Source organism: Cricetulus griseus, chromosome 3 (assembly GCF_003668045.3).
Source record: "Cricetulus griseus strain 17A/GY chromosome 3, alternate assembly CriGri-PICRH-1.0, whole genome shotgun sequence".
Taxonomy (NCBI): Eukaryota; Metazoa; Chordata; class Mammalia; order Rodentia; family Cricetidae; genus Cricetulus; species Cricetulus griseus.
Genome location: NC_048596.1, coordinates 40,646,274 through 40,658,600, shown reverse-complemented (window position 1 = coordinate 40,658,600; position 12,327 = coordinate 40,646,274).

Here is a 12,327-nt window from a genome sequence, read left to right as displayed (position 1 = left end):
TTGTGGGATGCCTACCTAGCAGAACTCTGCAGAATTGGAAGTGAATAAAATTCATCTACATTCAATGTGGAAAATAATGAAAAAAAAAGGATCACCTAGTAAATGCAATATGGTACATAAGGAATCCAGAAATAACAGGATGTTTATTGCTTGGTTCTCAGAGGAGTCAAAGAATATAAGGCATGGAGACTAGAACCATGGTGCAACTTGAGGCATAGAAGGCAGACCCTGGAAGTGACGGTTGCCTTAGGGGGTACCAGTGGTACAAGGATTGTAAAAACACATCCACTTTAACTTTGTGTTTCATGAAATTTTCTGCATGCATATTGTATTTTAATAAAATACTTTCACTAAAAAATGTGTTTACAAGGTGGAGGAGGAAGCACTAGGGAGAAATGAGCAAATTAAGTTTCTTTGAAAGGAGAAAATTATTTCTAAAATGTCCAACTGTAAGACAAATACAATTCTTTTTGTTTTGTACTATTGACTTGGTGTTCATCTTGCCTAATAGCAGGGAAATCAACAGCTTTGGTTTGTCCCTCTAAGCAGGAGATGGCTGTGTTCCTGTTCCAGAGAACAGTTGCCATGAGCTTGGGCCATTTCTAAAGTTTACTGAAATGTATAAAGTAAGAAAAGTAACTCAGAATGTATCATTCTGTACATCATATCACAGCCCTTGACAATTTTAACTTTAAAAAGCCTTTTGGAACTTCAACTCTATGATCCAGAAAGTGTCTCTGAAGATGACTTCCAGTGTATACTTTAGCTACTGAGTGCATGCTGAATGACTTCATATTATAGATACTTAGCTAGGCACCACTAAGACGGTAGGTGGCTGGGTTCTGCTTTTTGTTTTGTTTTGTTTTGTTTTTTTGTTTTGTTTTTTGAGTCATGGTTTCTATTTGGCTTTGGAGGATGTCCTGGACCTAGCTCTTGTAGACCAGGCTGGTCTCGAACTCACAGAGATCTGCCTGACTCTGCTTCCCAAGTGCTGGGATTAAAGGCATAGTGTGCCACCACCTCCAGGCTTGCTTCTACATTTTTAATGATGCTGCAACCTCTTCTTAATCTATTGGATTTAGACCTATCCTACTGGCATCAACTCTGAGATGGCAAAGCCCACCACAATGCCTAGCAATTAGTTGGGGTTGAGACTGACAGAAAGATGAAGAAGAAGAAGAAGAAGAAGAAGAAGAAGAAGAAGAAGAAGAAGAAGAAGAAGAAGAAGAAGAAGAAGAAGAAGAAGAAGAAGAAGAGGAGGAGGAAGAAGGTAGAGTGAGTGTCTAGGAAGCACAAAACTCTGCCTTCAATTTGCAGTGCCCAAATCTCCCACCCCCCAAATCAGACATAATATCAAGGAATGTGAAGATGTTTAACGATATCCACTGATGTGGAATGCTAGGAAAAAGCATAGGGGTGGAAAAATGAAAATCCTAGAAGAGTAACTAATTGAAAAAGGATGCAAATTGTTAGAGCTATCTTAGTGTCACTGGCCAACAAAGAAATTTCACCTTGTCAATTTTCAAGTATACATCTCATTTGCATGTATGAGAAAGGTAGAATAAATCTTGAGCTTTCATGAGCATTTATGAGATAATAACTAAGTATATACAATTGAATATCTATGTAATACAAACACACATGCTATGTATTTTTATTGACACACATATATGCAAATACTTTTCTCATCATTTGTCTCTATTCTATAGAACAATTAGCAATCACATTCAAATGAACTGCTCTGTTTCTGCTGTCTAAAGTGCCTGGCTAGGGTAAGTACATGAACATTTCCTAGGATTACTAAATAAAGTGTTACACAGGAGTAATTCTCCTTGACTAGAAGTGACTAAACTAGAACTTCTATGTCTTTACATTTCCGGAGTTTGGTCTTATTTTATTCTTAGTCACCACATTTTACTTTAAAATTTAAAAATGCAAAACTTTAACAACCCTGGTCTTCACTCACAATTCTGAGATCTGCTCTGAAATGTTGACAGTTTAGCCTTTGTCATAGATCAAATTTTTACATACATTTAGAGCACAAAGTTAATCTAACACATGCACCTATTTCCAGTATTTATAGAAATAAAGAATTTAGAACTGTCTACTATATACTGGATGTGCAATATTGTTAAGGACTTCATCTTTGTTGGTGAGAACAAATAGCAATAGACAAGCAAAGTGGAATGCATTATGGTGTTTGGTTGTTTAGTTTCAATGTAACAACATGCTGATAAGCAAGGCTAGATAGCCTAGGCTTTGGATACTAATTCTATGAGTATCTGTTGAAATTACAGGACTGACCTTCAGTGGATCCTTCATGCAATCATAGGCAGGAATGTTTGGGAGTTAGGAGTGGAACCAAGGTCAGAGATAAGTCTCTTCAAGGCTGAGAGAAAGTGGGTTGGCTTTTTGATTTGTGAGTCACAAGATGTTTGTAAGCCAGAGTAGGCACTTTTAATGGGAACAGGTGGGTGTAGGAGCTGGGAAACAGAGGTTTCTGATGGAGCCCATGTCATATTCTACAGCTCAATCTTCTTTGTTGGCAGGACTCAGAGGTCAGAGGAGAAAATTTGTGATGTTTTAAAAAATTCACTAAGGACATTCTCTTACCAAAATCCCCTAAATACCCAGGGAATTCTAATTATGTTCCCAAGCATACAGGTAAAAAGCCCATTTCATAAAATATATGCCATAAAACAAGCATCCGGTATTATAAAATGAATTTTAAAAATGTCTAATGATTTACGTAGGAAGAGGGGGACTTTGAACCAGAAGTGTTTTTTTTTTTAAATAAGCAGATTTTTTTATTTGAATTAGAAACAATATTGTTTTACATGTCAATCCCAGTTCCCTCTCCCTCCACTCCTCCCTACAATCCCCATCCTCCAACTAAAACTCTACCTATCACATATCCTTTCTGCTCCCCAGGGAAGGTGAAGCCTTCCATAGGGGTCATCAGAGTCTTTCATATCTTTTGGGATATGGCCTAGGCCCACCCCTGTGTGTCTTGGCTCAGGGAGTATCCCTTTATGTGGAATGGGCTCCCAAATTCTACACCTATGCTAGAGATAAGTACTGATCCATTACAGGAAGCCCCATAAACCTCTGAGGTCGCCTCACTGACATCCATGTTCCTGGGGTCTGGATCAGTCCCATGCTGGTTTCCCAGCTATCAGTCTGGGGATGAAGAGCTCCATGTTGTTCAGGTCAGCTGTTTCTGTGGGTTTCAAGCCTGATCTGGACCCCTTTGCTCATCACTCATCCTTCTCTGCAACTGAATTCCAGCTCAGTTCAGTGTTTAGTTGTGGCTATCTGCTTCTAATTCCACCAGCTGCTGGATGAAGGCCATAGGATGGCATATAAGTCAGTCATCAATCTCATCACAAGGGGAGGGCATTTAAGGTAGCCTATCCTCTGTTGCTTAGGTTGTTAGTTTTAGTTGGTGTCATCTTTTTAGATCTCCAGACATTTCCCTAGTGCCGGATTTCTCTTTATACTTAAATGTCTCCCTCTTTATGGTATCTCCTTTCTTGTTTTCTTCTATTTTTCCCCTGACACAACCTTCTGGCTCCCTCCTGTCCTCCTCATCCCTACTCTTCTCCCCTTCTCATTCTCCTAGCTGCCTTCTGCCTACCCCCCCCCCCGATGCTCTCAATTTGCTCAGGAGAACTTGTCCCTTTCCCCTTCTCAAGTGGACCATGTATTTGTCTCTTAGGATGCTCCTTGTATACTAGCTTTTCTGGAAGTGTGGATTGTAGGCTGGTAATCTTTACTCTATGCCTAAAACACACATATGAGTGAGTACATACCATATTTGTCTTTTTGTGACTGGGTTACCTCACTCAGAATGGTTTCTTCTAGTTCCATCCACTCTCCTGCAAATTTCAAGATTCCATTGTTTTTTTTTTTTTTCTGCTGAGTAGTACTCCATTTTGTAAATGTACCACATTTTCTCTACCCATTCTTCAGTTGAGGGGTATCTAGGATGCTTCCAGTGAACCAGAATCCTAAGAGCTGCCTTTTACCTAAACTTTTTTCTCCTTTTCTCACACATTCACTCATTTACTCATTAATTTCATTATTTACTAACAGTCCTCTCTAGCAGTATTAAGGACTTTTCTATATGCATATTTATTAATTAATCGGTTAAATCTACTGCTGAATGATTTTAATTGAGACCATTAGACATCTACTATGTGACTGAACCAATACTGGATATATGATAGAAAACTTCAGGCTTGGTCTCTGTAGTGATGAAGCTTAAAGAGTAGGAAAAGAGACTGGTGTTTGGATAATGAACGAGTCTCATATTAGGCAGAAATAGAGGATATGAGTAGGAATGGAACAGACTAGTCAAAGCCTGCTCAGTGGCTCATAGAAATAAATAGCACTGTAAAGGATGACAGAGGAAACACTATATTTAGTAATGACATTTTATACATCTGAACTCTGAGATTGTTTTTTTACATTTTTAAAATTTATTTTAGAAGAACTCTTATTTACATATCAATCCCCCCATTCCCTTGCCTTCTCATCCTCCCATCATCCCCACCAACTCCCCCTACCCACACCCCACCCCTCACCAGAGAAAGTGAGGCCATCCATGGGAGACCATCAAAATCCATCACATTATTTGGGGGAGGGCCCAGGCCCACCTTCCATATCTGGGCTGCAATAGTATCCCTCCATAAGGAATGGGCTCTCAAAGTCCATTTGTGCTCTAGGGATAAACACTGACTCCACTGTTAGAGGTTACATAGACTACCCTCACCTCCTTGCTGGCCCCCTCATTCAGAGGGCTTTGTTCAGTCCAATGCTGTTTCTCCAACTTTAAGACTAGGGTCTCCGCGCTCTTTTTATGATGAGTCATTTAAAAGAAACATTCTGTAATTTGTCCATCACACCTGAATGTAAAATACATTCTGTACTGAGCAGAGATAACCACAACAACAAAAGTCTTTATGGGTAAGCTTTAGGTGAGCCCAGATAATCATGTTTATAGTCACATTAAGGATAGACAGTCTGTAGGCAGTCAGAGAGACCCAAGACTTCTCAGAGGCCCTAATGAAAGGATGAATGAAACTTTAGTTCTGTGTCCTCGTCAAACTGGGCAAGTACTGTCTGAGGCCAGAGTCAGTGCCTGAGATAAGTCAAGGTTAGTTTCTGGGAATCTGATTTCATCCAGCTGGGCTGTGGTGATTAGTACCGAAGCAGCTGTGTCTGAGGTATCGTGTGTTCTCTTTGCCAACATTATCTGACTTAGCTCTCTGCTGACCTTGACTGATCTCCCTCCCCCCACCAATAGTATAAATGATCCTGTGCTTCTTAATAAACTTGCTTGGTATAACTCATAAGCTCAGGCAAGACCTTCTGGTCCCAGATATTTCTTTATCATCTTTATTTCTCATCTTCTTGATTCCTCATCCCCATCCCTCCTACTTGATACCTTGACATTTGGGATCCTTCTTCTTGGGGGTTCAAGTTAATCACTAGTCTGAAAACAACTTGGAAGAGAAAAGAACTTCTATGATTTTTTTCATTTGTCATCCTCAGCTTTAGACACCCGTGTGCCCCTCAGTTGTCTGTATTCTGCATCTTATGCTTGTAGAAAGGCGCTGCCTGTGGCATTTGTTTTCACAGACTGTTGCGTTACAAAACACTCCTTTTGCTATTTGCATTTCAGGTTGTCTATAGCACAGTATTTGTTTGCTTCTTTAAAGTTTGAATCTTAGATTTTGTGGAGAACTCTCATGTGAATCTAAGAAGCAGTTGCATAACCACATAGCTGGCTTTCCTACAAACACTCTAGATTTTACAGTGTGAGTACTAAATTCTACCTTCTGTTTAAAAATGTTTCTGATCTTTTTAAATATGATCTGGGTTGATATCATATTTAACTATATGCTTTACTTGAAAATTAGAGAATCACAATATGGGAAAAGGCTGTAAACTTTTTAAATTAGGGTGAAAACATACTGTTTTGAAAATTCTTTATCCAGGAAGATTTTTTTAAACTTAAATTAGAAATCATCTTATTTTATATATCAATTCTGGTTCCCTCTCCCTCCCATCCTCCTATACCCCCCACCAACTCCCATCCCATTCTTCTGCTCCCTAGAAAGGGTGAGGTCTTCATGGGGAAATCATCAAAGTCTGTCAAATTATTGGTGACAAGGCCTAGGCCCTCCCCTATGTGTCTAGGCTGACAGAGTATCCCTCTATGGGGAATGGGCTCCCAATGTCCATTCATACACTAGGGATAAATACTGATCCACTACCAGGGGCCCCATAGACTGCCTGGTTGTGTCCTATCCTGGTTTCCGAGCTGTCAGTTTGGGGTCCATGAGCTCCCTCTTGTTCAGGTCAGCTGATTTTATGCCCACTTACACTATGGAATGAATAATTTTTCTCATTAGTCTTTATTTTCCTGATGTTAACAAAAACTGCTGGAGACAGCTGCAAGAAGGGCTTGGAGACAGATGCAGCAAGATATATTAATGTACAGGAATATTTAAAGTCTGTATCTGTCTTCATGTCTTAAATATCATGACTTATTAAGGATCTCACTCAGTTTGGATGGTCAGGTAGGCACATCTACCTAGATTATTAACCACTCTAAAATTATAGTGAATTCTACATTCTACTACTTAACATACTTATGGTAATATGTGGTTTTGATACAATGTCATGATGCTTCAGACTATATTTTATAAAATGATTTTTTACTTAAGAAAGAAGCATTATGCATATAATTTAGATGTATTCATTTATACACTAATTGGCAAAGAAAATCTATTTTCATTTTATCTTCATGCTTGCTTTATTTTCCTGGTTTTATTCTCAAATGTGCTTATATACATTGTTAAATAAATGTAAAATATAAACATGAATTGTAGAAAAGGTACAAAAGTATACGACTTAATTATTCCTTAGAAGCACCATGAATGTACAAATCAGATTTTAGAATATCTGCTAAAAATTTAGAAATGGCCTTGCCTAGTTAATAAAACAGTGGATTCAAATGCCAATACTATGAGAAGATACCAGGTAAGCAGATGTCAAGATGCCTTGGAGTGGTTTACACACCCATTGATGCTGAGCCTATAGAAGATTTGACACTGTCTTCTTTAAACGTGTGTGAAATATAAACAATTTCCAAGGCTTTCCAGAAAAGCACAATCAATACAATTTTTTCCCTTTCAAGGAAAATGTTCACTTATGCTTGGACTTTCAGACCAAGTTCAGACTTCTTTCTCAAATGTTTCTGAATTGCTTTATGCCTCTGCTTCTACTGCCAAGTCCTGCCAGGGCTGGGCCTATCTGTAAGGCCACACCTTCCAGATGTTCTTCCAGCTAAGCTCTGGATTCTAAGTTCCTTTTAAGGCAACGAACACTGCCTTAGAGTTACAACCTGAAATCCAAGTTTATCTCTGTCCATTTTAAGATTATTTTTGAACATGGGCTCACTGGCAAATTTAATTAAAGAAATGCACAGTGCTGTGTACTATATCTCTACAAGCAACTCCAAAGTCACAAGCAAATCAAGAGAATGGGCCCAGAAGAAACCACCCCAAAGTCTTAATCTTAAATATTCACCCTCCAGAACTATGGGAGAAGTTTTGCTTTTTAAGTCACCCAAACACTTATGTTTTGTCATAGGACTGGCCTAGTAATCTAATATGCATGTATATTTAGTAGATAAGAAAATTAATAAAAAGGAATAACATCAATATGTTCAAAAATAAATTTTAGCAAAGAAAATATTATAGTTATATTAAAATACCAATTTTCTACAAAACTGGATTCTCAATAGAAAATGAGATTACAAAAGTGGATTCTCCAAACAAGGAGGGGAGGAAAGGAATGAATTGGGGTTCCTGAAAAAGATACAACTAAAATTAAGGGCCATATGAAAACCTAATACAGTAGACGCTTCCTAAATTATATGCATATATGAAGGTTATCTAAATGAAATTGCCAAATAATTGGGGAGACCAAACCCCAACTGGACGTCTCTCATGATCAATTGAAACTTCAGTACTTGGAATGGGTTACATATGAGTTGATGGTCAAAGGGTGTAACAATAAGTCTTTTTGCTAAGCCTGCAGAGTCCTGCCTGCCACATGGGCGCTTTCCACCAGGCACCCAAGTTCCACCCGCTGCCACGTAATGGTCCGAAGTAACACACAGAGACTTATATTAGGTATAAATGCTGCTTGTCCAATGACTAGGATTTCTCATCTGCTAGCCCAGTCTTAATTATCATAAATCTATATATTTTATAAGATTTATTGAGGACACCTTCTGCTAGCATCCTCTCTTGCCTGCAGATCACATGGTGACTCTAAGCTTTCTCCTAACCTTCCCAGAATCATCCTTGACTCCTACTCCTAGTCCCACATAACTTGCTGCCTCATTGGTCATATAGTCCAATAAGACAAACACATACACAAAAGCAATTCCCCATCAAAAGTGGGCCCATGGAAACCTCCAAATAATCCAGTGTGTCACAAAGGCTATAGGTTGATTTTCACAAACTAGCAAAAAGGCCCCATTGCTGAAAATAACATCTACACAACTCACTGAACAGGAGATCAATGCTTTGTTCATCCACCAGCAGAGAAGCTTCCCCTGCACCAGACTGGTACTGATGAAGAGACCCACAGTGAGACCTGCAGAGTGTGAGACCTTGGAATACTCAGCCCTAAATGGGATGTCTCCATCAAATCTCTCCCTTCAGGGATCAGGGAATCCTACTGAAGAAGATTCAGAAAAATATAAGAGCCAGAGGGGATGGAGGACAACAGAGAAACAAGGATGTCTAAATCAACAGAATCCACACAAGGATGAACCCACAGAGACTGAAGCAACATAGCCAGGGCCAGGGCCTGTACCAGAGAGGACACATGTTTCCATTCTTAACCCGGAAGCAATCTCCAATTGATAACCATTTTCAAATGTAAATTTAGTTTTCTCCAATGGAGTCTCACTGGAAAACAAAGGACTCTTAAAGATAGGCTGCATGCCCAGCAGTAGATGGCCAACAGAAAACCAACTCAACAGCTTCTTTGCAGATTCCTTATCTCAAAAATCATATTAGTACTGTATTTTTTACTTTTATTTATTAGTTTAATTTTATCTTTTACTCTACAGATTTTGCTTATGTAGGCACCTCATTCTTACCAAAGGAACAATTAACCTAGAAAAATATGTGCCAAACTCTGGTGCACCAAATTTTATATAAAGTATATTACTGAATTCAAGATTCAGATTAACCCAAACTTAGTAGGCTAACTCAAAATCCACTTTCTCCTATAAACAGATCATCTTAACAAAACAACAAACCAGAAAGCATTAGAATTAAATGACATCATACATGAACTGGACCTAATATATATCTATAGAATATGCCATCCAATGAAAAAGAACATACATTTTATGCAGCAACCTGTGGAAATTTTTCTAAGTTAAACCATAACCTAGGACACAGATCTAAACAAATACAGAAAGGTGAAATAATTCCGTGTATTTTATTTGGCCACAGTGTAAGAAAGATTCATCAACTAAATCACTTCAAGGATCAATGAATTCATCTCCTACATCAGATATGAGTGACAGGAAGCCAAAATTCTGTGTGCTTATATTCTCCTCAGAGAGAATAGAGAAGAGAAACTATTATCTTGATGCAAATAATTCCCAATTTCTAAATATTTAAGAAAACACTTATTTATCTATCTGTCTTATTTATCAGGAGAATAAACAGAACCCAAGTGTGCATTGAAGCTAGAAAAACTGAGTAATCAATACATCTCCAGTTTTCAGAACTTGTCTTCTCTCTGCTCTGAAAGAGTGAAGATTTGGCCACACTTCATGCTCTGCACCAAAAGCAATCATTACCATTGACTGGACTCTCTCTACCTTGTCCCAAATTCAGTACTCAGCAAGTTCCGACTTGCAAAACTCACACTTCTGTTAATAGTAAGTCACCCTAGAGAGGTGACATCACTTTTAGTCAGCTTCTCATATTTCTTTTAATCTTGTTACAATTATGTATAGCTATCTCTTTCCTATTTTTTCATTAAAATACAGAAATCTTGGTGAAAACTATACTTAGTAGTTCAAGATTTCAGGGATTGGAAAAATGCTTAATTGTGATTTATAGTTAATGACATTCAATTTAAAAAATCCAAACTATAATATTTTTATAAGTACCGTAAAATCTTTGAAGTATCCTATTGTTTAAATTTACATTTAACTTTTGTTGAGAACTTAATGCATAATAATATATAATATTATTGTTTCCACTCCTTCCTCTTCACTTTAGATTCTCCCATGCCCTTTACTCATACTCATTCACTATAAAATTCATCACCTCTTCTTTTTTATTATACACACACACAAGCACACACACACACACACACACACACACACACACACACACACACACACACACACACACACACAAACACAATAGGCAGGTAGTAATGAATTAACCAGACCTGTTAGAATACTTAATGGTGTTTTATCGGTAGAAGAACTTACATAGAAAATGGCAAGTGACTGTTGCTACATTCCTGCTCCAATGATGCAGCCCTGCCTCCTTGATCTTCTAAAGACCTCAGGTGCTTTCCTTTATCTGGTCACATCAGCACCTGTAGCCACTCCCAAAAGGCATGGTCACTGCTACATGTGCCAAGGTAACCATATTTTTGAGTCTTCATGGGCACAGCTTCCCTGTAATATATACAAGATACTATATCACTGCAGATGACTTTGTTTTCTGTCTCATACAGTCTTTCAGCTTTCTTTTCTGAGGTTGTTCCCTGAGACTTGGATGTAGGGTTTTTATTGCTGATGTATCAACTGTGGCCCTGTGGCTGTGTTCCTCATGGTCTCTTGTTCTTGTATTTTGACCAGTTAAGGATTTTTTAATTGTTTTTGTCTCCTTGAAAAGAAGCTTCTTTGATGAGGGATGAGAGGTACACTTACCTGTAAGTAAGAGGATACCTCTGGCTTTATAATGAGACTGAAGATATCTTGCTTATTATAGGTTGTACAGTAATGCTACTCAAGAGCATTTCCAAAGCAGAGTATGGAATGGTTGATGTGTGTGTGTGTGTGTGTCTGTGTGTGTGTGTGTGTGTGTGTGTGTGTACGTGTGTGTGTGTGTGTGTGTGTGTGTGTGTGTGTATGTTTACATGTATGTGTATGCATATGTGTTTGTGTGAGTCTGTATGCATGTACATGTTTGTTGGTATATGCATTCATGTGTCTGCATATACATGCATACATGAGTGCACATGCATGTGTGTGCATATCTGTGTGCATGCATTGGTTCACAAAATGCACACTATCTCATTAGAAAGTTGACTGTTTCCCACCACACTTTCTGCCTTTATTAAGACACATTTTTTTTAAAAAAGTAACAATATCTCTTTTCCCAGTTTCCTCATTGAGTGGAAGATTTCCAAGCCCAGATCCATACTTTTGCAAATGCAGGTAAAAGGAAAAACAAGACAGAAACCAGAGTATGATATTCAGAGTACTTCCCACCATCACTCCTTAGATTTCTTCAGGACCAGTCAGCCAGCATTGCTCCTGTTAGTTGGAGCCTTTCTAGTTCCCTTCATCAACCTTTCTCTGGCCCTCATCCAGGCCTTGTTATATTGCCAGCCTCCTCTGCAACTGTCCTGGAGACCTATGAAGGCATGCTCTGTCTCTGTCAGTGTGGGCTGAACTATGGTTGAGGACAAGGGATGGAAGGTGACACAAATCTTAAGTCTTTCAGAAAGGAGCCATGTGGAGAACAAGCCAGGTACAGTATCTGCTTTGGTTTAAAACCCTAGACACACACATCAGATCTGTCTCATGAACTGTTAAATAATTCCAATATCCACAAAGATTAACTAACTCTGATCCTCTTGGGGTGAACGCATTTTTAACACCTTCTCAATGTGACAGGACACTGCTGCTGGAAGAATTTTTCTTAAAGGAAAAGCAACTTCAAAGTCTGATCATCAGCTTTAGTGGTCCTGTTCATCCCCACTCTGAAAAACTTGGGCTCAGAAATGTCATCTCTCTCAGCAGGGAAACTGGAAGAAGCATCTAAAGACAGAGAATTTTGGCAAAGCTGAGTATGTCCTAAGAAACTGGAACTGTCTTTCTCAGAAGAGTGACAGAGCCCAGAACTGAGCTTTTGGGGAATGGCCAGGAAAGAACATCCAGGCCTGGAAGACAAGCTGAGGGGTGGAAGGAACTGAGTGGGAGGCTTCTGGTTCTGGGTGGGAAATTGGGGAACAAGAAAGAGGGCCAGAGTGGATTCT